The following is a 23552-nucleotide window of genomic DNA, read 5'->3' as shown; positions in this document are numbered from 1 at the left end:
GACTATCTGGAAAAGTTTTCCCTGCCGAAGGTGGATGCTGTAGTAGTGGCGGTCACTAAGAAGACGACCCTCCTGGTGGAGGGGGGAGTGGCACTAAAAGATGTTCAGGACAGATGGCTGGAGGCTTCTCTGAAGCAGTCTTTTGAAGTGGCTGCTCTTGCTTTGCATGCTTCTGTCTGTAGTTCTTATGTGCCCTGAGCGTGCCTTAGCTGGCTGCAACAGATGGTAGACCAGGATCAGGATTCTGCCAGCCTCACTGTCCACATTTCTGCCCTGAATGGTTCGGGTTAGTGTATTTGCCAGACTTGCTTTATGATTTGGTATGGGCCTCTGCTAAGCAAATGGCTTTGACGGTTACTGTGCGCCACCTGTTGTGACTCCATCATTGGGTTGCAGATATGGCGTCCAAGGAGCGTCTTACTAAATTGCCCTTTCGGGGCAAGCTGCTGTTTGGGGAAGACCTGAAAAAGCTGGTGAAGGATTTTGGCGATTCCAAATCTCAGCAGCTCCTGGAGGATAAGCTAAAGCCTGCTTTTTGGTCAGGGGCTCCGAGGCCTCAGCTCCGGGATATGAGACTGTACCGTCCGGACAGAGCTTCTTTGTCATTTCAGCGTTCCAGGTTTCAATGCGTTCTTCCTTTCGGAATGACAAGTGGGCCTCGGGTGCGACTGCCCATCGGGTCCGCGGGGCATCCCTCTCAATGATGGAGTGCCGGTCCACTCTTCCGTGTCCAGCATAGGGGGGACGGCTAACAATCTTCTATGAGGAGTGGGCCAAAGTCACCACGAATTAATGGGTTTTGGATATTATCAGAGATGGTTACAAGCTCGAATTCTCCTCTCCTGTCGGAGATTCGTTCTTGGAATCTCCGTGCACCATTGTGCGCAAGCAATTGGTGGTAGAAGCCATGCTCTGCTCTTTGTTGGACCTTATATTGGTGGTGCCGGTCCCCCCCCCCCCCACAAGGTGCAGGGGGGGATGGTATTCCATTTATTTCATGGTCCTCAAGAAGGGGAGTACCTGTCGGCTCATCTGGACCTCAAGAAAGTGAACCAGTTTCTGCGGGTCCAGATTTCCGCATGGAAATGTTACGGTCTATGATAGCAGCAGTGCAGCCAGGGGAGTTCCTTATGGCTCTGGATCTCAAGGAGGTCTATTTGCATATTTCCTTTTGGCCTCCCCATCAGTGTTATCTACGCTTTGCCATGCTGGGGCGCCACTATCAGTTTCATACTATGCCATTTGGCCTCACTACTGCCCCCCCAAACATTTTCCAAGGTCATGATGGTGATGGTGGCATTCTTGCAGAAGGGAGGGATCCATGTGCATCCCTATCTCAACGACTGGTTGATTCAAGTGACGTTGGAGCAGGAGAGTTGGCTGGCCACTGACCAGGTTATTGTGCTGTTGTAGTCTCTGGGATGGGTGGTCAAATTTCCAAAGATCCAGTTGACTTCCCAGAGCTTGGAATATCTAGGGGTCCAGTTTGACACTGCGCAGGGTAGGGTTTTTTTTTGCTGAAACCCTGACGGGCCAAGCTTCAGGCACAAATTCAACTCTTGTTGGGGATGCCAAGTCCTGGACCTGGGATTATGTGCAGGTCCTGGGGTTGATAGTGGCTGCCCCTGGAGGTAGTGCCTTGGGCGAAGGCACACATATGTCCTTTGCAGCACTTGCTATTGAGCCAGTGGTTGCCAATATCTCAGGATTACCAGTGGCAGCTGCAGTGGTTGCCCCAGGCTAGACGCAGCATGAGCTGCAGGGCTTGCCTCTGGCCTCCCCACAGTGAGTCGTCATGGTTACGAATGCCAGTTTATCGGGGTGGGGGGTTCATTGTCTTCACAGGTGTGCTCAGGGTCTTTGGTCTGAGATGGAAGCGCAGTAGCCGATCAATCGATTGGAGCTGTGAGTGATTGTGAACTCATTGATTGCCTTTCAGGACCTGCTGGAAGGCAAGCTGTTTTGTGTGTTCTTGGACAACACGACAGCTCTGGCGTATATGAATTAGCAAGGAGGCACACGCAGTATGGCTCTAGCCTCGGAAGTTCAAGGGCTGTTGGAGTGGGCAGAGGCCCACATGCAGTACCTCTTGGCAGCGCACATAGTGGGGCATCTCCGCGTGCAGGTGAACTTTCTCAGTCCCAATGTGTTGGATCAGGCAGAATGGGAGCTTTCATTGTGGCCTTTATCCAGATACAGTGGACATAGGTCATGCTGGAGATCGCTCTCATGGCGACTTGGGTGAACACCAAGGTGCCCAGGTTCTTAAGCAGAAGACAAGAGGTCGGATCCAATGGGCTGGATGTGCTTCTGCAACTCTGGCTGGAGGAAGATTTCCACTGTGGCCACTGATAGGACAGGTGCTTGCCAGGATTGGGCATCACCAGAGGCTAGTATTCTGGTAGCTCTGGACTGGCCTCAATGCCCTTGGTATGTAGATCTGGATCGACTTATGGTGGGCGCGCCTTTGTGACTTCTGTTGTATCCCAATCTGCTACGCCAAGGTCCGGTTCAGATGGAGGAGCCCTCCCACTTTGGTCTTACGGCCTGGCTCTTGAGAGGTTGAGACTAAGGAAGAAAGGTTATTCAGTCGCAGTGATAGCAATTTTCCCTTGGACCAGGAACAGGTCTGCTACAACGGCCTTCACGAGAGTGTAGCTTATCCTTGAGGTGTGGTGCTTGTCTTCACTGGTGACGATCTTGCCACAGCTGTTAGCCTTTTTGCAGGAGGGGCTGCAAAAGGGCTTGGCTTTAATTTCTCTCTGGGTTCAGGTCACAATGCTTGTTTTGGGGGTTGGCATATTGTGTACCTCTCTGGTGTCACATCTGGATGTGGTTCAGCTTTTGCAGAGAGTCTACCACCTCAGAGTGCCGCTTCGTCAACTATGTCTGGATTGGAACCTTAACCTAGTTCTTAGGACCTGTTCGAGCCATTGTGCAGGGCCTCACTGGGTCTTGGAGATCCATGTCTTGTCATATAGGGATCTATTTTTTTGGTTTTCTGAGTCAGGAGTTACCTTGCGTACAGTCCCTTCCTTTTTACCGAAGGTTATCTCAGCTTTTCATCTTAATCAGCCTCTCTTTCTTCCTTCCTTCAGGCTGGAGGACTATCCGGCAGATTTTGTGTTGCTGTGGTTCTTGGATGACTGGAGGGTACTTCTCTGTTATTTACAGATGTCTAATGACTTTTGGCAGTCGGATCATCTTTTTGTTGTCCTTTTGGGGCCCTGGGGAGTAATGCACAGTCCAAGGTGATCAGTGATCATTGGCTCAAGGAGGCGGTTGCCTCAGCCTATATTTTGGCAGGCCAGTCTTTGCCGGAGGCTTTGCGGGTGCATTTGACTCGGGTGCAGGTGACCTGTTGGGCAGAGACGAGTGTGTTGCCGCTGGATGACATCTGTAGAGTAGCTACTTGGGCCTCACGTTGCATATGTTTTTGAAGCATTATAGATTGGATGTGGCCATGTGGGCAGATTCCAATTTTGGCATAGCAGTGCTTTCTTGGGGAATGGCGTCTTCCCACCCAGTTTAGGGATTGCTTTTTTTCACATCCCACCAGTTTCTGGATTCAGCTGCTGCAGAGGCTATGGAAGGAAAAAAGTTATGTCTTACCTGATAATTTTCTTTCTTTTAGTCACAGCAGGTGAATCCAGGATCCCTTCTTTGTGCCACACATTATAGTATAGTCGGGTACAGGGGTCTCTGTTGCAGGTTCTGTTGGGGGACCATTTTCATTGAAAAAAAAGATTGACAACATGCTTTATGGTTTGATTGTGTTTGCTTCTGCTTTGTGATGAGACATATAGTAACTTACTAGGGGGCTGTCCATCCTGTATTACTGTCTTCAGTACAGTAATCTCTATGTCTACCTGCTGGTAGATGGACACAACCTACCAGTTTCTGGATTCATCTGCTGTGATTAAAGGAAAGAAAATTATCAGGTAAGACATAATTTTTCCATTCTATAAGTTACACATGTAAATCAGCTTATGGTTTATGTGCCCTGAACTATGACATGCTCATGCATTTGCCCCTTTGCAGAAATGGCTAGGCAAGTTAAACAGGTATTTACAGAATAGCGCTTAATCAGAATTTTGGCAATTGTGAATGCTAAGTGCACACATAAATGCATAAATGCCATTATTTTAAGTATATACAGGGTGAGGCAAAAAAAAAAGTAACCCCCTAGAGTTTTTTTTGCTGTTTTCTCAGCAACTGCTTGGAATTTCAATGTGCTGAGTGGAATGAGGTTATCTTTAAATATGGCAAAGTTGCAGACTTTTTAACTTGACCATCCTGCAATTTCTGCGTGTTCAAAAATGTTTGCACTGTAAAACTACCATTATTTGAAAACAAAAATGGGGTTCCAGCTTATTGTTAATGACATCACAGTGACATAGACTTTGTCTAGGGAGCAATGTTGAAGACCTATCACAAGCTCCACCCAAAGCCTTAAACAAGCGCCAAACTCAAGGAAACACTCTAGATGATCTGGGACAGCCTGCCACAGGGACTGATTGACAAGGCTGTTAACTTCCCAAAGCGACTGAAGACCTGTGTTAAAGCCGGGGGTGGACACTTTGAGCATTCACACTGAATGCAAAATTCTGACACTTTGTTAATTGTATCGTTTGAATGACATTGTTTGCTGTTTTTTAGCTTTAACATTTTTAACACGCAAAACTTGCTAGGTATTAATGCTAAAATGTCAGTAGCATCAACATACTTAGATGTTGTGTAATAGTAAGAAATAAATATGATGACTAAATAAATATGTAAAATTTCTCATTGAAATTCAAAGTGGTTGCTGAGAAAATGGCAAATAAACTCTAGGGTGTTATTTTATTTGCTTCATCCTGTAGGTGTGTAATCAGCATGTAAACATTAATGCCTATTATAGAATTATCTCCATAGTGCTGAGGTGAAGCAAGGGGTATATGCAATACATTTAGCCCAGCTATATGTGATATTCATCTACTGTCCTAAAAAAAAAAACTGTCCTAAATCAAACCATTCCACTATACACATGTCAGTGGTAAGTTCTCTCCACATATATATTCAGTGTTGCCACTATCTTTTTTTTTTTAACATAACAATATGGCTTATATTCTGCTAATACCTCTCGGTTAGAAGCATATTCCAGTAACAAGAAGCTGGTCATTTTCAGGAATTACAAACTACGGATTGAAAATATACACATTTTAATCTTTAAAAAAAACCAAAACAAAACAAAAAACCCACAAAAAAAACAAGCTATTTGCAAAACACGTTTTCTAAATAAGTAAGTTTTAATATGTTTGTGAAACTGAAAGTAAATTAAAATAGTCGACTGAGAAATTTGAACATCTTTACTAAGACGAGCTGCTTGGTATGCAAAAAGATTAATGACCTAGGGGTCCTTTTACAAAGGTGCGCTGAAAAATGGCTTGCGGTAGTGTAGATGCGGGTTTTAGGCGTACGCCAATCCATTTTTTAGTGTGCCTGTAAAAAAGTCCTTTTTTTTTTGTTGAAAATGGGTGTGCGGCAAAATGAAAATTGCCGCACGTCCATTTTGGGTCTGAGACCTTACCACCAGCCATTGGCCTAGTGGTAAAGACTCACGTGGTAACCAGGCAGTAATGACCTACGCATGCCAAATGCCACTTGGCGTGCGTCCGTTACGCCCGCCTGAAAAAAATATTTTTCAGATGCGCGTATTGGATGCGCGCCAAACATAGTAACATGGAGGGGCATAATCAAACGGGGCCAGCCATCTATAAGGGCGGCCATCTTCAAGCCGGCCCCATAAAGTGGCGTCCAGACCGTATTATTGAAGCAAGATGGCCGGCTATCTTTCGTTTCGATAATACGGTCAGAGCCAGCCAAATCTCAACATTTGGGCCGGCTTTAGAGATGCCCGGCATTGGTTTTCAGCGATAATGGAAACTAATGGCGGCCATCTCAAACCCCAGCCAAATCCAAGGCATTTGGTCGTGGGAGAAACCAGCATTTGTAGTGCACTGGTCCCCATCACATGCCAGGACACCAGCCGGGCACCCTAGGGGGCACTGCAGTGAACTTCAAAAATTGCTCCCAGGTGCATACCTCCCTTACCTTGTGTGCTGAGCCCCCCAAATCCCCCCCAAAACCCATTCCCCCCCCCCCAAAACCCACTCCCCACAACTGTACACCACTACCATAGCCCTAAGGGATGAAGGGGGGCAACTACATGTGGGTACAGTGGATTTTGGGGGGGGGGGGGGTTGAGGGCTCCCATTTACCACCACAAGTGTAACAGATAGAGGGGGATGGGCTTGGGTCCACCTGCCTGAAGTGCATTGCACCCACTAAAAACTGCTCCAGGGACCTGCATATTGCTGTCAGGGAGCTGGGTATGACATTTGAGGCTGGCATAGAGGCTGGCAAAAAATGCTTTTTAATTTTTTTGGGGGGTGGAGGAGGTTGCTGACCACTGGGGGAGTAAAGGGAGGTCATTCCCGATTCCCTCCATTGGTCATCTGATCAGTTAGGGCACCTTTTTGAGGCTTGGTCGTGAACAAAAAGGGACCAAGTAAAGTCGGCCAAATGCTCGTCAGGGCCGGCTTTCTTTTTTCCATTATCAGGCGAAGCTGGCCATCTCGTAACCATGCCCCCGTCCCGCCTTCTGTACCCTGCCGACACACCCCCTTGAAGTTTGGCCGGCTCCGCAACGGAAAGCAGTTGAAGCCGGCCAAAATCGGCTTTTGATTATACCGATTTGGCCGGGTTTAGGAGATGGCCGGCCATCTCCCGATGTGTGTCGGAAGATGGTCGGCCTTCTCGTTCGAAAATAAGCAGAATAGTAACATAGTAGATGACGGCAGAGAAAGACCTGCACAGTCCATCCAGTCTGCCCAACAAGATAAACTCATATGTGCTACCTTTTGTGTATACCTGACCTTGATTAGTATCTGCCATCCTCACGGCACAGACCGTAGAAGTCTGCCCAGCACCAGCCCCGCCTTCCAACCACCATCCCCACCCCCACCACCACCACCAGCTCTGCCACCAAATCTCCACTAAACTTCTGAGGATCCCTTCCTTCTGAACAGGATTCCTTTATGTTTATCCCACGCATTTTTGAATTCTGTTACCGTTTTCATCTCCACCACCTCCAGTGGGAGGGCATTCCAAGCATCCACCACTCTCTCCGTGAAAAAATACTTCCTGACATTTTTCTTGAGTCTGTCCCCCTTCAATCTCATTTCATGTCCTCTAGTTCTACCGCCTTCCCATCTCCGGAAACGGTTCGTTTGCGGATTGATACCTTTCATTTCTAGGAATTACAAACTACGGATTGCAAATATACACATTTTAATCTTAAAAAAACAAAACAAAAAACCCCACAAAAAATTACCGCAAGAGCTACGCGGTAACTGGGCAGTAACTCCATTTTGGCACACGTTGGGTGTGCATAGGTGCCTGTGCAGCTTAGTAAAAGGGCCCCATACTGTAATTCTTTAAATGGCTTTTAAAGAAGGATAGGTAAAATGGGTTGTTGATCTAGCAGTGCTTGATTTATGAAAGAAAACAAAGTGAGTTAACCAATACAATGGGGCCAACCCATAAAGTACTTTATAAATAAGGCAGTAAAATAAAAAAAAATATTCTGGCATAAACTAGAAGCCAATGAGTCTTTATAAAATACTGAGATACACTGTTATATTTTTTTCAAGGAGTATATGAGATGGGAGTGCCGTATTCTGTATTGACTGCAACCGCTTTAGTAATTATTTAAGGGATCCCAGATATATAATGTTACAGTAATCTAATATGCTCAGGATACAGCCGAACCCGGCTCTTCAACTGCTATGCAGTACTTGCACGTGCCGGAGGCTCTGACCCCCCCCCCCCCCCCCACGCTGACAAACGGCACACCTGCGCAACTTTTTGGCCATAGCGCGGCCCAGCGGTTCACCTCGGTCTTGGGGTTTTTTTAAAACAAGAAATAACAGCTGATTTGACCGACCGAGGGAACCCCCAAAATCGCAGCACCAGAGCTGCTCTGCCTTTTGCGCCTTTTTTTTTTGTAAACTTGGCTGCCTCTCCTAGAGCTACAATACTCTCCCACCGGAGAGATTGAGCACTGCCTAGCACAAATTATAGTGGAAATCTCTGGGGAGGCAAAGGAGGAATATTGTGGGGAGGGACCCGGTATCCCCCAGGTGTAACACCCCAAGGCTGAATGAAATGTACACCACACTCAGTCAATAGAAGCCAAAACACTCTGGGGCACAGAAGAAAAAGCAAACAAACCTATTTTTTTTTTAAACAACCAAGATTGAAAGGGAAGAAATAAAAAGTTCAAGAAGAGACTGAAGGGCTCACCTCCTTCTATCTGCTGGAAACTGAGAATACTGAATCTCTAGGGCTAGATAGCCAGGGCTCTTATTGGTTCTCTAGTATCTCCACCTGCTGGAAGGAGTTTATAACCAGTGGTGTGCTGGTAAATTTTTAACAACAGGCTCTCTCTCCGGGCATAGCCAGCCCTGCAATTTGGGTGTGGGGGGGTGTGGGGGGGTGTGGGGGAACACACTTCTCTCCCCACTCCCCCGTGCAGACACGCTAGGCATTCATTTGCTGGCAGGGAAGCTGAGCCCTGCAAACTAATAAATGGACTGCCACTGCTCCCCACTGCTTGTTTCTGGCTCTATGCAGCATGCCAGGACTTTTTGCGTATTCTCAGAGCATGCACAAGTAGTCCCGGCATGTTGCTCTGAGTAGGAAACAAGCAGCGGGGAGTAGCAGAAGTCTATTTATTTGGATGGCGGGACTTGGCAAAAACAAAAAACTGTATATTATGTAAAAAATAATTCTTCAAACCCAGCTTTTTTGCTTTAGTTTTTCTGGGTTTGATCCCTCAGGTTTAGAATGATATTTATTATATCTACATAAGGGAAGCTTTCAAATAAAATTAAAAAGCTGTCCAATAAGTAAAACAAAAAAAATCTTTTGTCCTCCACCTTTTGAGGCACTGCCTATCCAACTAAAACAGCTTTAGACTTGTTACAGATGGACCAACAATAAAAAAAACGACAACAGATTTGCTTGGTTTGTTTTAAGTGTACTGGATGACGGCTGCATGGGGGGGGGGGGGGGGGGGTGGAAACAAAGATTGAGCAAATTGGCTTCCTTGCTTACAGTGGACTAGATAGGATCACTTCCGCTCCTGTCTATTAAACCTCCATGCAGCAGCTCATAGGTTTGATTGCTTAGTTTTGAATGAATGGCAATGATGGCTGCGCAGGGGCGTAGAAACAGAGATTAAGCAAATTGGCTTCTTTGCTTACAGAAGTGGACTAGATAGGATCACTTCCATTCCTGTCTATTAAACCTCCTTGCCCTGAGGCCCAAAGTCTGGAAGACTGGGGGAGGGGGAGAGGTTTGAGGGAGGAAGCAGATGCAGGGAGGATAAGAAAGGAGAAAGTTGAACAGGGAAGAAGGAGGATACAGAGAGATCAGAATGATACTGGAACGCGCAAGGGAGAGAGAATCAGGCACTCTGTGCAGCAGTGTTTGTGGAGGCAATGCTCCCCTTCGCCCTCCAAACCATTCACTCGTCCTCCCCCTCGGGCCCAGCCCCAAAGCCTTTTATTATCAGTCTTACCGGTAAGACGTAGTGTGCCTCTTCTTCAGCAAGGTCTCTGGCTGTGCCAGCCCAGGGCTCTCCTCTCAACCTCTCAGATCGCGGGGAGGGTTGCAGGTGGCTGAAATCTATCAGCATAGCAGTATCAGGACAGCAGCTGGGCAGCTAAGCTGAGGTTGTTGGGTTGCCGTGGACCACGGGGCTGCTATCAGGAATGCTGCAGATTGAGGTGAGCACACTGAACCTCCTGCCTGCAGTGCACGTGCAGCACGAGGCAGGGTATGGTTGCCAGACACCACGCATGCACGCACGAATATCAAAAGTCACCTGATGTTGTGTTCTTTGGGCATGCGTGCCTCCCAGGCGTCCCAGCTGCAATTTATGAAAAAGAAAAAAAAAAGTCCCGGCTGACAGCACAACAACCGGCTCGCAAAATTGTTCTACATTTAACAACAGGCTCTGCAGAGCCGGTGTGAGCCGGCTCCAGCACACCACTGTTTATAACCCATCGGTCACTTTCTGGACCGGTCCTATGGGATGCTAAGGAAGAGTGGTTTGTTCCACAATAATTATGAAAGAAGCACACATGAGGCTCTGAGGGTAATATCATCTCTGTTCCAGAGCTTGGAAGTCACACAATAATCTGGTTCAATTGCAAGAAATCATTAAAACTGTCAGTTACTATCAAAACTTCTCAGCTCTTACTGGGTTTAAATCCCAAATCTATATTGGCTCACATTTGATTTTGATGGCTGTTTTCTTATGTCTCATATTTCATGTTTTCAAATATTTGGGAAAATACATTTTGGGGATTTATGACAGTGATTTCTATTTTCTACAAATGTTTTCATGACGGGGTTGGATTTGTTTTCTTTTTCAGGATTTTCAATCAGTGGTTCCATCTACCTAACCATATCAGCTGCCACCATTATTCCTAGAGGCCACCAGGAATACTATAAAACATCTCAGAGCATCTAATCCTGTATCTTGTTTTCAGTACCTTTTATCAGGTAAGCTGTGGGGGTAATTCTGTAAACTGGCACCTCCTTTTTGGTGCCCCAGTGTAGTGTGGGTAGTGACAAATCTGTCGCAGCATCAGGGCATCCTGATTCCATTGTATAATACTTACACAATCCTCCGTTGCCAGCCCAAAACACTGGTAAGTGGACGCACCTAGATGCGCCAAAGTGCACAACTTATAGTATTCAGTGAGCTGCATGCCTTGATGGTTGACATGCCCATGCCCTACCCATGCTTCTCCCACATATATGTCCCCTTCACAGTTGCAAACTGTGCCAAATATGTGCAAGCTTACAGAATAGCGCAATGGGCATAAGTGACTCTTATTCTGTTAAATATTTAAGTTTGAAAAGTAAAAAAAATGAGTTAGGACCTAGATTTAGAAGTATTCTTAAAATGTTTGAAAGTTAAATGAGGCGGTCAATATTCAAAGCAATTTAACCTGCCAGAAACAGTTTCTGGTTGGTTCAATCATCTGTTTAGGGCTAACCAATAATTTTCAGCAGCACTTAACCAGTACGTGCTACTGAAAATAACTGGTTAGGGCCTTATTCTATAAAGGCTATGCTTCTAAATTTATACTTCTAAAATTTATGTGCCTAAATTTATGCTCCTAAATTATGAGCCTAATCTATTTTGGAGCATAGATTACGTTCATAATTTAGGAGCATAATTTTAGGAGCATAAATTATGCTCATAAGTTTAGGAGCATAAATTTTATGAGTGTAAATTTAAGAGCACAGCTTTTATAGAATAAGGCCCTTAATGCCACACTGAAAACGGGCTATTTTGAGGGCGTTCTGGGTGTGGAGCCAGCACTTGGCTGGTTAAGTGCCAATAGTACATAAGTACATAAGTAGTGCCATACTGGGAAAGACCAAAGGTCCATCTAGCCCAGCATCTTGTCACCGACAGTGGCCAATCCAGGTCAAGGGCACCTGGCACGCTCCCCAAACGTAAAAACATTCCAGACAAGTTATACCTAAAAATGAGGAATTTTTCCAGTCCATTTAATAGCGGTCTATGGACTTGTCCTTTAGGAATCTATCTAACCCCTTTTTAAACTCCGTCAAGCTAACCGCCCGTACCACGTTCTCCGGCAATGAATTCCAGAGTCTAATTACACGTTGGGTGAAGAAAAATTTTCTCCGATTCGTTTTAAATTTACCACACTGTAGCTTCAACTCATGCCCTCTAGTCCTAGTATTTTTGGATAGCGTGAACAGTCGCTTCACATCCACCCGATCCATTCCACTCATTATTTTATACACTTCTATCATATCTCCCCTCAGCCGTCTCTTCTCCAAGCTGAAAAGCCCTAGCCTTCTCAGCCTCTCTTCATAGGAAAGTCGTCCCATCCCCACTATCATTTTCGTCGCCCTTCGCTGTACCTTTTCCAATTCTACTATATCTTTTTTGAGATACGGAGACCAGTACTGAACACAATACTCCAGGTGCGGTCGCACCATGGAGCGATACAACGGCATTATAACATCCGCACACCTGGACTCCATACCCTTCTTAATAACACCCAACATTCTATTCGCTTTCCTAGCCGCAGCAGCACACTGAGCAGAAGGTTTCAGCGTATCATCGACGACGACACCCAGATCCCTTTCTTGATCCGTAACTCCTAACGCGGAACCTTGCAAGACGTAGCTATAATTCGGGTTCCTCTTACCCACATGCATCACTTTGCACTTGTCAACATTGAACTTCATCTGCCACTTGCACGCCCATTCTCCCAGTCTCGCAAGGTCCTCCTGTAATCGTTCACATTCCTCCTGCGACTTGACGACCCTGAATAATTTTGTGTCATCGGCGAATTTAATTACCTCACTAGTTATTCCCATCTCTAGGTCATTTATAAATACATTAAAAAGCAACGGACCCAGCACAGACCCCTGCGGGACCCCACTAACTACCCTCCTCCACTGAGAATACTGGCCACGCAATCCTACTCTCTGCTTCCTATCTTTCAACCAGTTCTTAATCCATAATAATACCCTACCTCCGATTCCATGACTCTGCAATTTCTTCAGGAGTCTTTCGTGCGGCACTTTGTCAAACGCCTTCTGAAAATCCAGATATACAATATCAACCGGCTCCCCATTGTTCACATGTTTGCTTACCCCCTCAAAAAAATGCATTAGATTGGTGAGGCAAGACTTCCCTTCACTAAATCCGTGCTGACTTTGTCTCATCAGTCCATGTTTTTGTATATGCTCTGCAATTTTATTCTTAATAATAGCCTCCACCATCTTGCCCGGCACCGACGTCAGACTCACCGGTCTATAATTTCCCGGATCTCCTCTGGAACCTTTCTTAAAAATCGGAGTAACATTGGCTACCCTCCAGTCTTCCGGTATTACACTCGATTTTAGGGACAGATTGCATATTTCTAACAGTAGCTCCGCAAGTTCATTTTTTAGTTCTATTAATACTCTGGGATGAATACCATCAGGTCCCGGTGATTTACTACTCTTCAGCTTGCTGAACTGACCCATTACATCCTCCAAGGTTACAGAGAATTTGTTTAGTTTCTCCGACTCCCCCGCTTCAAATATTCTTTCCGGCACTGGTGTCCCCCCCAAATCCTCCTCGGTGAAGACCGAAGCAAAGAATTCATTTAATTTCTCCGCTACGGCTTTGTCCTCCTTGATCGCCCCTTTAACACCATTTTCGTCCAGCGGCCCAACCGACTCTTTGGCCGGTTTCCTGCTTTTAATGTATCTAAAAAAGTTTTTACTATGTATTTTTGCTTCCAACGCTAATTTCTTCTCAAAGTCCTTTTTTGCCCTCCTTATCTCCGCTTTGCATTTGGCTTGGCATTCCTTATGATCTATCCTGTTACTTTCAGTTGGTTCTCTTCTCCACTTTCTGAAGGATTGTTTTTTGGCTCTAATGATTTCCTTTATCTTACTGTTTAGCCACGCCGGCTGACGTTTAGTCTTTTTTCCCTTTTTTCTAATACGTGGAATATATTTGTCCTGAACCTCCAGGATGGTGTTTTTAAACAGCATCCACAGCATCAGCACTTAACTGGTCAAGGTCACCACATAAAGGTCAGTCCTGTCTTTGTGCAGTAACCCATTGCCTGTTTCCTTATCGTCCCTCTGGACCAGCCCAGAATGTGACTGATGGATTGTGTACGCCTTCCAGCAGGTGGAGACTGAGAAAAAAACTGTAACTCCAGCTAGCCAATAAGAGCCCTTGCCAGCTAGAGAAAGATCCAGTAATCTCAGTCTCCAGCAGGTGGAAGGTGGTGAGCCCTGTTGTCTCATTCCTTTCTTTGATTCTTTAATTCTTTATGCTTTAATTCTGGTTATCTTTCTGTTTTGTCTGTGAATTGTAGCATTTCTTGTGGTTTCCTGTGCCTTAAAGAAAAAACCTGTTGTCAGAGGTCCGTGGGGGCTTCTCTGTGCCTCGGGGGTGCTACACTCGGGAGGCCGGGTCCCTCCCTCCATTTCCTCCCTGATATCTCTTAGTGCCTGGCTCTTTTAATCTGTAATCTACTACTGGCACTTTAAGAGCAAAGCTTTTAAAAGTAAAGCTTTAAGTGAAGTTTTTCCTCAAGCTCCTCGAGGGAAGAGCTTTAGAGGTTGGGAGAGGCAGCTGCTTGTCTAAACAGAAAAAGAATTTGACCATCCCGGTCTGCTTTTTAAGGCAGAGCCGTTTTGGGGGCTATTTATTTGAGAAAATCGAGCAGGGCAGCTCCGTCGCGTCTGTGTTTGTGATCAGCTGTTTTTCTTCCGCGATGTCAGAGAAGCTCCGCTGCTGCTCCGTCTGTCAGTGGTGGGGTCTTGGTTCTTCCAGGGTTTGTAAATACTGCACCGCTACGGAGGATCAGGATGCAGTACCGGCGAAATCGTCGGTATCTTCGTTGGGGGGGGGGGGGTCCAATGTCAGTTTTGGGTCGGCGGTCTCTTCCCCCTTCCCCCAAGTGGCGATTTTGGCGGGAAACGCCGCCATCTTGGCTGCATCGCCCTCTGCTGCTCCTTTGGCTCCTTTACCTGCTGGGCCTGTTTCAGTTGCCCAGACACTCGTTTTGTCAGTGGATGAAGGAGGATTTCCTCCTGAATTTGTTGTACAGATGTACCAGGCCTTTCTCCTTCATAAGGCAGCACCTGCAGGTCCTTCTGAGGGCATTGTTAGAGAATGTAATGCTGTGGCTTTAAAACGTTTGAGGTTTGCTTCAGAGGAGCCAGATTTTTCTTTTGCTCCAGATCAGGAGATGCCTGCCTTTGATGAGGAGGTTTGTTCTCAGGAAGAGCAATTTGCTGAGGGGCTAGAGCACACGGCTGACGGTGAGGAGTTGCTCCCTATAGGAGAGGATCCTTCAGTGGTAAGGATTTTCCATAAAGATGATCTTCAAGAGCTTATCTCGCAGGTTTCCTCTACTTTGCGTTTTGATGATCCGGATCTCCAGGTATCTGAACCCAGAAAGGTGGATTTGCTGGTCAAGGGGATTTGCAGAGCTGGTAAGTCCTTTCCTATGCATCAGGATATTAGGGACATTATTCAGGCGCAGTGGGAGAGTCCAGATTCTGCTTTTAGGCTTGCTCGTTCTATGGTCAGACTTTATCCAGTTCCTGACTCAGATAAAGACCTGTTGCGCCCTCCGGTTGTGGATGCTGTAGTTTCTGCGGTTACTAAGCGAAACACGGTTCCAGAAGATGGGGGTACGGCATTGAGAGATCCTCAGGACCGTCGTATTGAGACTTTGCTGAAGAATTCTTTTGATATTTCTGCCCTGGCATTGCAGGCGGCAATTTGTGGGTCCCTGGTAGTGAGAGCTTGTTTTCGCTGGTCAGAGAGAGTGTTGGACCATTCTTCTGATGATCTTTCAGCTATTGATAATGAGGTGGCTAAGTTGGAAATGGGGTCAGCTTTTTTGGCCGATACTCTGTATGATTTGCTTAGGGCTTCTTTTAAGTCTATGGCTCTTTTTGTCGCGGCCCGTCGTACACTTTGGCTACGTGGGTAGTCGGCAGATGCTGCCTCTAAGTCCAAGCTTAGTAAATTTCCCTTTCAGGGTTCTTTTCTGTTTGGAGAAGAATTGGACAAGTTGGTGCACAGCCTAGGTGAAGCTAAGGTTCCCAGGTGGCCGGAGGATCGTCCGAAGAGATCCGGTCATGGTTCTTTCTCTAGTCGTGCTAGAGGCCGTGATTTTCATAGTTTTTGGCCAGGCAGATTTTTCCAGGGGCAGCACTCCAGATTTCTGCAAAGAACTCAGTCCTTTCGAGCAGGTCGTAGGGGAGGTTGAGAGGCAGGGGGTTCCTTTTCCTTCTCTTTCCGTCCTCAACAATGAAGGTTTGCGGGTCCAGCCTCTAGTTCCTGTGGGTGCTCGGTTGGTGCACTTTCAGGAGAGCTGGGCTCAGATTACTTCGGATCAATGGGTGTTAGAGGTTGTTCGAGAAGGTTACGCATTAGAATTTGCTCATCCTTTGTCGGATGCTTTCATAGAGTCCCCTTGCCGGTCTCATTTCAAAGCCGGTGCCGTCAGAGATACTGTCGACAGACTCCTCAAGCTTCGGGCCATTTGTCCAGTTCCTCGGGTGGAGCAGTGTCAAGGCCGTTACTCCATTTACTTTCTTGTGCCCAAAAAGGAGGGTTCCTTCAGACCAATTTTAGATCTCAAGGCGGTGAATCAAGCTCTCGAAGTTCCCTCTTTTCACATGGAAATGTTACGGTCCGTCATTGTGGCGGTGCGGTCCAGGGACTTTCCTATTTGTCCAGCGCATCAGCGTTTCTTTGTTTTGCTGTGCTGGGTCACCATTTTCAGTTCAGAGCTCTTCCCTTCGGTCTAGTGACTGCTCCACGTACATTCACCAAGGCCATGGTAGTTGTGGCGGCGGCTCTCAGAAAGGAGGGCATTTTAGTCCATTTAGACAATTGGTTGATCCAGGCAAAGTCATACCAGGAGAGTGTTCAGGTGACAGCTCGGGTAATAGATTTTTTACAGTCCCTTGGTTGGGTAGTCAATTTTCAGAAGAGCCGGCTTCAACCTTCCCAGTCGTTGGAGTATCTGGGAGTTCTGTTCGACACGAAGCAGGGTCGAGTTTTTCTTCCTCCAGCTCGGGTCCTCAAGTTGCAGGCTCAGATTCGGCGGTTCGTGCAGTTTCTGAGTCCATCGGCAAGAGACTGTCTTCAGGTTCTGGGTTCCATGGCGGCAGCAATCGAAGCGGTGCCCTGAGCCAGGGCACACATGAGGACATTGCAGAGGTCACTTCTGTCGAGATGGTCGTCCCAGGCAAATTCTCTTCTTCAGAGGTTGCCACTTTCACTTCAGGTGAAGGTGAGTCTTCGTTGATGACTCCGAGAGTCCAATCTGACCAAAGGTATGCCGCTGGAGCAGCCCAGCTGGTTAGTGCTGACGACAGATGCCAGTCTTCAAGGCTGGGGAGCTCACTGTCAGGGGCAGTTTGCTCAGGGTCTCTGGTCTCGCCAGGAAGCGTGTTGTTCAATCAATCTGTTAGAGACCAGAGCGATTCGTCTAGCTCTCCTGAAGTTTCTGCATTTGCTGAGAGGCTGGGCAGTTCGAGTGATGTCAGACAATGCCACAGCGGTCGCATATATCAATCGGCAAGGAGGGACGAGGAGTCTCCCGTTGGAAATAGAGGCGTCGCTACTGCTTCAGTGGTTGGAGGTCCATCTGGTGGCTCTTTCAGCGTCCCAAGTGGCAGGGGTCCTAAATGTCCAGGCAGACTTTCTCACTTGTCACATGCTCGATCCCGGAGAGTGGTCGCTAAGCGAAGTGGCGTTTCGGCTACTGGTCACTCGGGGATCTGTTTGCCTCAGCCGCCAATGCGAAGCTTCTTCAGTCATCGCAAGGATCCCAAAGCGCAAGGCATGGACGCTGTTCTTCAATCATGGCCGGTCGGTCTAATGTATGCTTTTCCTCCTTGGCCTCTGATAGGACGTCTTCTGCAGAAAGTCGAGGCACACAGGGGACGTCTAATCTTGGTAGCTCCGGATTGGCCTCGGAGGCCGTGGTACGCCGACCTTCGGCGGCTTCTGGTGGATGTGCCGTTCCGGTTTCCGGTCACGTGAGATCTGTTGTCACAGGGTACGGTTGTTCATCCGGATCCGGATCGATTCTGTCTTACTGGCTGGCTCGTGAGAGGGCTAAGCTGATTAAGAGAGGTTATTCTGCTCAGGTTATTTCTACTATGCTTCGCTCTAGACGTCGTTCTACTTCTTGAATTATGTGCGCACCTGGAGAATATTTGAGGAATGGTGTAAGGAGTTGAGTCTTTCTCCTTTTCGTTCTACGGTTCCGCAAATTCTGGATTTTTTGCAGCGAGGTTTTGAAAAGGGTCTTGCTTTGGCTTCTCTTAAAGTGCGGCATTGTCTTGTTTTCGTGGTTGTATCCAAGGTAAATCTCTTTCTGGACATCCGGATGTGGTGCGTTTTTGAGAGGGGTTAATCTTTTTCATCCTCTGTCTCAGAGTTCTTTTCCTAGTTGGGATCTGAATTTGGTGCTTTCGGTTCTTACTAACCTCCTTTCGAGCCTTTGTCGTCTTCTTCTATGAAAGACTTGACTTTAAAGACAGTTTTTCTTGTGGCCATCGCTTCAGCTAGGCGAGTTTCGGAGTTGCAGGCTTTGTCCTGTAGATCGCCGTTTTTGGAGTTCTGTGCTGATCGGGTAATTTTGCGGCCAGTTCCTTCCTTTCTTCCCAAGGTTGTGACTCGGTTTCATGTTTCTCAGCTAGTAGTTTTGCCTGTTCTTGGTTCCTTTTCCGGTTCTACGGAGCAGCGTCTTTTGAAGTGTTTGGCTGTCAAGTGGGTGTTGAAACACTATATTAAATCTACTGTTGACCTGCGGCGATCTGACTGTTTGTTTATTCTGATTGTCGGCTCGCGCAAAGGGTTCATGGCCTCTAAGCCCACTATTTCTCGTTGGCTTAAAGAAATTATTGCATCAGCTTATCTTCTTTCTGGGAAATCCGTTCCAGAACATGTGAAGGCTCACTCTACAAGAGGTCATAGTAACATAGTAACATAGTAACATAGGTCAGGCTGCCTCTTGGGCAGAGCGTTGTCTGGTGCCTCTGGAAGACATTTGTAGGGCGGCAACCTGGTCGTCTTTGCATTCTTTTTCTAAGCACTATCGTTTGGATGTTCTCAGTCATCGGCAGGTTGCGTTCGGGGAGCATGTCTTGTCAGCGGGGCTGTTAGGGTCCCTCCCATAATTTTACTGCTTTGATACATCAGTCACATTCTGGGCCGGTCCGGAGGGACGATAAGGAAGGGTAAATTAGGCCTTACCTGCTAATTTGCTTTCCTTTAGTCCCTCCGGACCGGCCCAGATCCTTCCCTTCAGATAGATATCTGTATGTTTAGATGTTCGGAGAGTTGTTTCTTTGTTTGGAGCTGTGTTGCTCATTAGTAGTTTGATTAAAGAAATATATACACTAACTGTCCTGTTGGCAGGAGCAAGTTATGTGTTGAGGCACTCACCCTATGTTGGCAAGGTGCCGGTGGCTGCTCAGGTTTTTGGGGGCACAGGTTATATATATGTTTCTTCTATGCTTTGGTACTTTATTACTGGATCTTTCTCTAGCTGGCAAGGGCTCTTATTGGTTAGCTGGAGTTACAGTTTTTTTCTCAGTCACCATCTGCTGGAAGGCGTACACAATCCATCAGCCACATTCTGGGCCGGTCCAGAAGGACTAAAGGAAAGCAAATTAGCAGGTAAGGCCTAATTTAACCTAAATGCTGTATATCGCTTTTAACCGACTATGCCTTAGCTGGCTTCAGAAATTCAGTGCCGGTGCCTGGACATGGCCCCAGCATTGAATTTCTGGGTTTAATGCTGGTGTAGGCTAGCATTACGCTGATCACTTTTTGCTGAATATCGGGCTCTTAGACTATTAATCCTTGCTTATCTCTTTCTACCCTTTTGATTAAATTTTCTTATATTTCTCAACTGATCTTTATGAGACTGACCTCACTGGAAAACTCTTGAGCTGTAGATCTGTTGTGTGGAGATATGTTCTTAGATCGATATCAGATTCAATAAGGAACAATAAGATGTGACTGCTGCTTCACTGTTGTCCTGCGCTGCCCTATGGGCAACTCTCTGTCCCTCTAGTCTGATACACAGCGCTTGTGCTTTTGCCATTGGATCCTGTCTCCTCAGCAACCATGCCGCTCAACGGGATAAGCACCATGCCGCAGGCTCACCTTTCAGCTTCTCCTGGTTGGTCAACAGGCGCAAGAGCAGGCATACATGCGCAGACTGCTCCAGTGAAACAAACACAGCGCTCACAAACCCATCTGGCTATTTTGTATGTAGTAGCATGTGATCACAGGAAGCTGTTGTACTGGTAGGGGCCACAATGTGTTATACCAATAGTGCAACCAAAGAGAGGGTCCAAAGGTACACAGTCAAGCAGCACAAGAAAAGCACAAAAGGGCCTCAAGAACTGAAACAATGGTACAATCTTTAATAAAAAAGGACCCGGCACGGGCCGTGTTTCGGCACTCAACCGCGCCTGCCTCAGAGGTCAAACTGCAATAGCTCTTTGCAGGTTTTAAAGCCGACTGTACTGAAATCCTTACAATCGCTGTCACTGGTCCTCTAAAAAAAAACGCCAAAAGAATAGTGGTCACAAGGGGAGTAATTCTATAAAGTAATTGCTGATATTTATGTGCCAGTATGCATGTAAATGTTTAGAATAGTAGCATTTGTGCACAATGTTCACATATTTATCAGATACATGCCTATGCGCTGTTTTGTAAATACATATGTCTGCTATAGCAGATATTTTAAAGCTGGGTATGCATATGGGCGTGAGGGCAGGAGACTGATTTATAGTTTATAGTTTATTTAAAATTTGCTATATCGCTAATGCTGGCTAGCAGGTCTCAGCGGTTTACAATAGTTAAAAACATTATTAAAAAGGAAAAGAACTACAATTGTTGAGAGGAAAGATACACATCCAGCAGATAAGCAACCTGACAGTAAACAGACTAAGGAGAGGAAAACATGGGTAAGAAGAGGGTAAGGACTTTTAATTAGAACCAAAAGGCAGCAGCAAAAATGCCCAATCCCACGGGAACAATCTAGTTGATAACGAAGGCTTGAGTAAAAAGCCAGGCCTTTAGGGCAGCTTTGAATGCCTTAAAAGAAGGCTCTAGATAAATCCAATAAACAGGACCAAATATAGATGTGGGGATATTTAATACATAACAAGATCAATTTTCCCAGCAAACATTTTTAAAGTATCAATTTTTAAACACCATCAAACTTGTAAGTGTATTCATATTCACAATAAAGCATTTTTTTAAGTAAGGGGATCCTTAGGTATCACAGTGCAAGTGCTATCAACTTTCTTGACGTAGCACTGCATACTCTTCATTGGTCCCTCATTTTATCTTTAATTTTTTATATCAAAAATTCAAAAGCTACTTAGCTTAGAAAAGGAATGGAGCCTTTGCCAACATGGCCAGGTTTCACAAAATAGCATCTGCAGTCTTCTCATATATCTTCAAAGAGTTTAAAAGAAGGCTCAGCACAAATATGCAAGGGTAATGAATTCCAAAAAGAAGGGGCAGCACAGAAGAAAGCACGATTCCTAGTAAATTCCAGTTGAGCAAGTTTTGGACCCAGTAAAACAAGTCGGTGAGCCTTTAAAGAGCTAAGTAAATGGACAGGAGAATAGGGAATGGTAAGTGAATTCAAATAAAGAGAAAACCTCACCCTGTGTGCTTTAAAAGTAAGTATAAGAAGTTTGAAAATTATCTGTTGTTGAATAGGCAACCAGCGAAACTTTTGAAGTAATGGGGAGGCATGATCCTGACACTGAGCAACTGATCCTGACATGTGCAGTTTTATAGGATACTGTCACTGGAAGATGGGTGCACACATTTATGCCAGCTCTATGGCTGGTGTAGATGCTTGTGCCTAAGTGCATACGTGCACTTATACCTAGTTTAGGGGCCCTTTTACCAAGCTGCGGCAAAAGGGGGCCGAGGCTCAGCATGGGCTGTATCCATTCTGTTTGAGGATTTAGGGATTACAGGGGTGGTGTGGGATTCGTTCAGATGTTTTTTTGACTAGTAGGTCGACGAGTAAAATCACAAGGGTATCTGTCCATCAGTTGGAGTAATCCTTTTGCTGTTCCAAAGGGTTCTCAACTTTCTCCACTGTTATTTAACATCTTTATGTGATCTTATTAGAAAAACATGGCTTCCTTCATTATATCTATGCTGATGATATTTCAGTACTAATTCCTGTACAATCTATTACTAATTTAGATTCTGCAAACATTCATTTATGTATGAAATTGATGGAAGGATGGATGCAGGATCATAAGCTACAACTTAATTTGGAGAAAACTAAAGTTTTGTGTTTTAATTTTCATCCAGATTTAAATCCTCGGATGATTACCATAAACAATGTAGATTTTACTCTTTCCCCAATTATTAAAATCTTGAGTGTTTTCTTGGATTGCTCAATTTTATTAGAATATCACTTAAACTTTGTTATTAAAAATGCCTTTTTTATGAAGAAATAATTGCGTTTATATGGAAATTCTTTGAACTTGCTCAGTTTGAGCGGTTGGTTCATTCATTGATACTTTCATCACTTGATTATTGTAATGTGATATACTTGGGCTGTACAAAGCTTTCAATTAAAAGACTTCAGACAGTGCAGAATACGGCAGTTAGATGGATATATGGTCTCTCTAAGTTTGACAGTGTCTCCCTTTTTTATAATAGACTCCATTGGCTGCCCATAGAGGCTCGGGTAAATTTTAAAATTGCATGTTTCCTTTATAGAATAATGCATGGTCAGATTCCTAGTTACCTATTCATTTCTGTTTTGTTTCATCTCAAAGAGCCAGGAGATATGATATCAATGGCTTTTTTACTTTTCCATCAACTAGAGGGATAAAGAAATTTTCAGTTTTTGAATGTTGGCCATTCAGGCAGCATATCTATGGAAGGCTATTGCACTGCAACTTTCTTTTTTTTCATTCATATCCCTCCTCTAGAAAAAAAAATCTAAAGACTATCTTATTTAGAAAATTCATCCCTTAATTGTGGTCTCTTTTCTAATTTGATATCCCAGGAGTATGTCCTGTTTCTCTTGTTATATGTAACTCGCTTAGAACTTGATGGTATTAGTGGGATATAAGACAGAGTGTAATAATGTAATTCACAAAATATGTGCCGGATTGACCATGTATTTTACAGAACATTACTTTCACTCCGTCAGGTTTCTAACAGGCATTTCTGTTAGTAGTGATTAAATCCTGGAGCTATGGTAACTTGAGCTTTTATTTAATTTTTTAGACACACCAAGCAATAGCACCTATTGGGAAGTCTCCATATGTTAACTGTCTGTCCATCCATCTGTACGCATAGGCACAAGGATACACACACACTCACACTCACGTATACACTTGTTACAAGAAATGATTTATTTTGGGGGAAAGAGCTCTAGAGCACTCGCTACTGTTTGTAATTTAAGAGCAGGCGCTGTATTTATAAGTTTTAGGATATCAATTTCTCCACCAATCACCAAAGGTGATAATTGCAATAAATTAAATAAATTAAGTATATATCTCTGTTGAAATGCAGTATTCTGTACTGCAAGATTTGAAAGCATGTACTCAGAGCACAAAGAGACTATACTTTTAGCTTCAGAAAAGGTTTATTTTAAAATACAATTGCACACGAGAGGTAGGTTTTTTTAAGAGATCTTTACAGATAATCTGTACTTAAGTAAAGTAGCAGGTCTAGATCAAAAGTTATGTTACTTACAAGTCCTTGTTACATAGTATGAACAGCATGAGGTAAGCATATGTTTGCAGAAGAGGTCCTCATAGCAGGCAGGTGGGCTACAGGTCAGGTCCTAAGAATGAGCATCAGGTTCCAAGAGAGAGCAGCAGGTCCCAAGCGAGCTTCCCAAGAG

The 23552-nt window shown here is 45.3% G+C and overlaps 1 protein-coding gene across 1 annotated transcript in view; it reads left to right on the top strand.

The window, feature by feature from the left end:
• The window catches only part of PRR5 (proline rich 5), a 652413-nt gene that overhangs the window by 126318 nt on the left and 502543 nt on the right, over nucleotides 1–23552 (top strand). The window contains exon 2 of the mRNA XM_030214308.1: nucleotides 10485–10614. The gene's annotated coding sequence lies outside the window, so the exon portion shown is untranslated. The remainder of the gene's footprint in view (nucleotides 1–10484; nucleotides 10615–23552) is intronic.

This window comes from Microcaecilia unicolor, chromosome 9, assembly GCF_901765095.1.
Source record: "Microcaecilia unicolor chromosome 9, aMicUni1.1, whole genome shotgun sequence".
Taxonomy (NCBI): Eukaryota; Metazoa; Chordata; class Amphibia; order Gymnophiona; family Siphonopidae; genus Microcaecilia; species Microcaecilia unicolor.
Note: the sequence above shows the minus strand (reverse complement) of the source record. Positions and strands in the feature narration are given on the sequence as shown.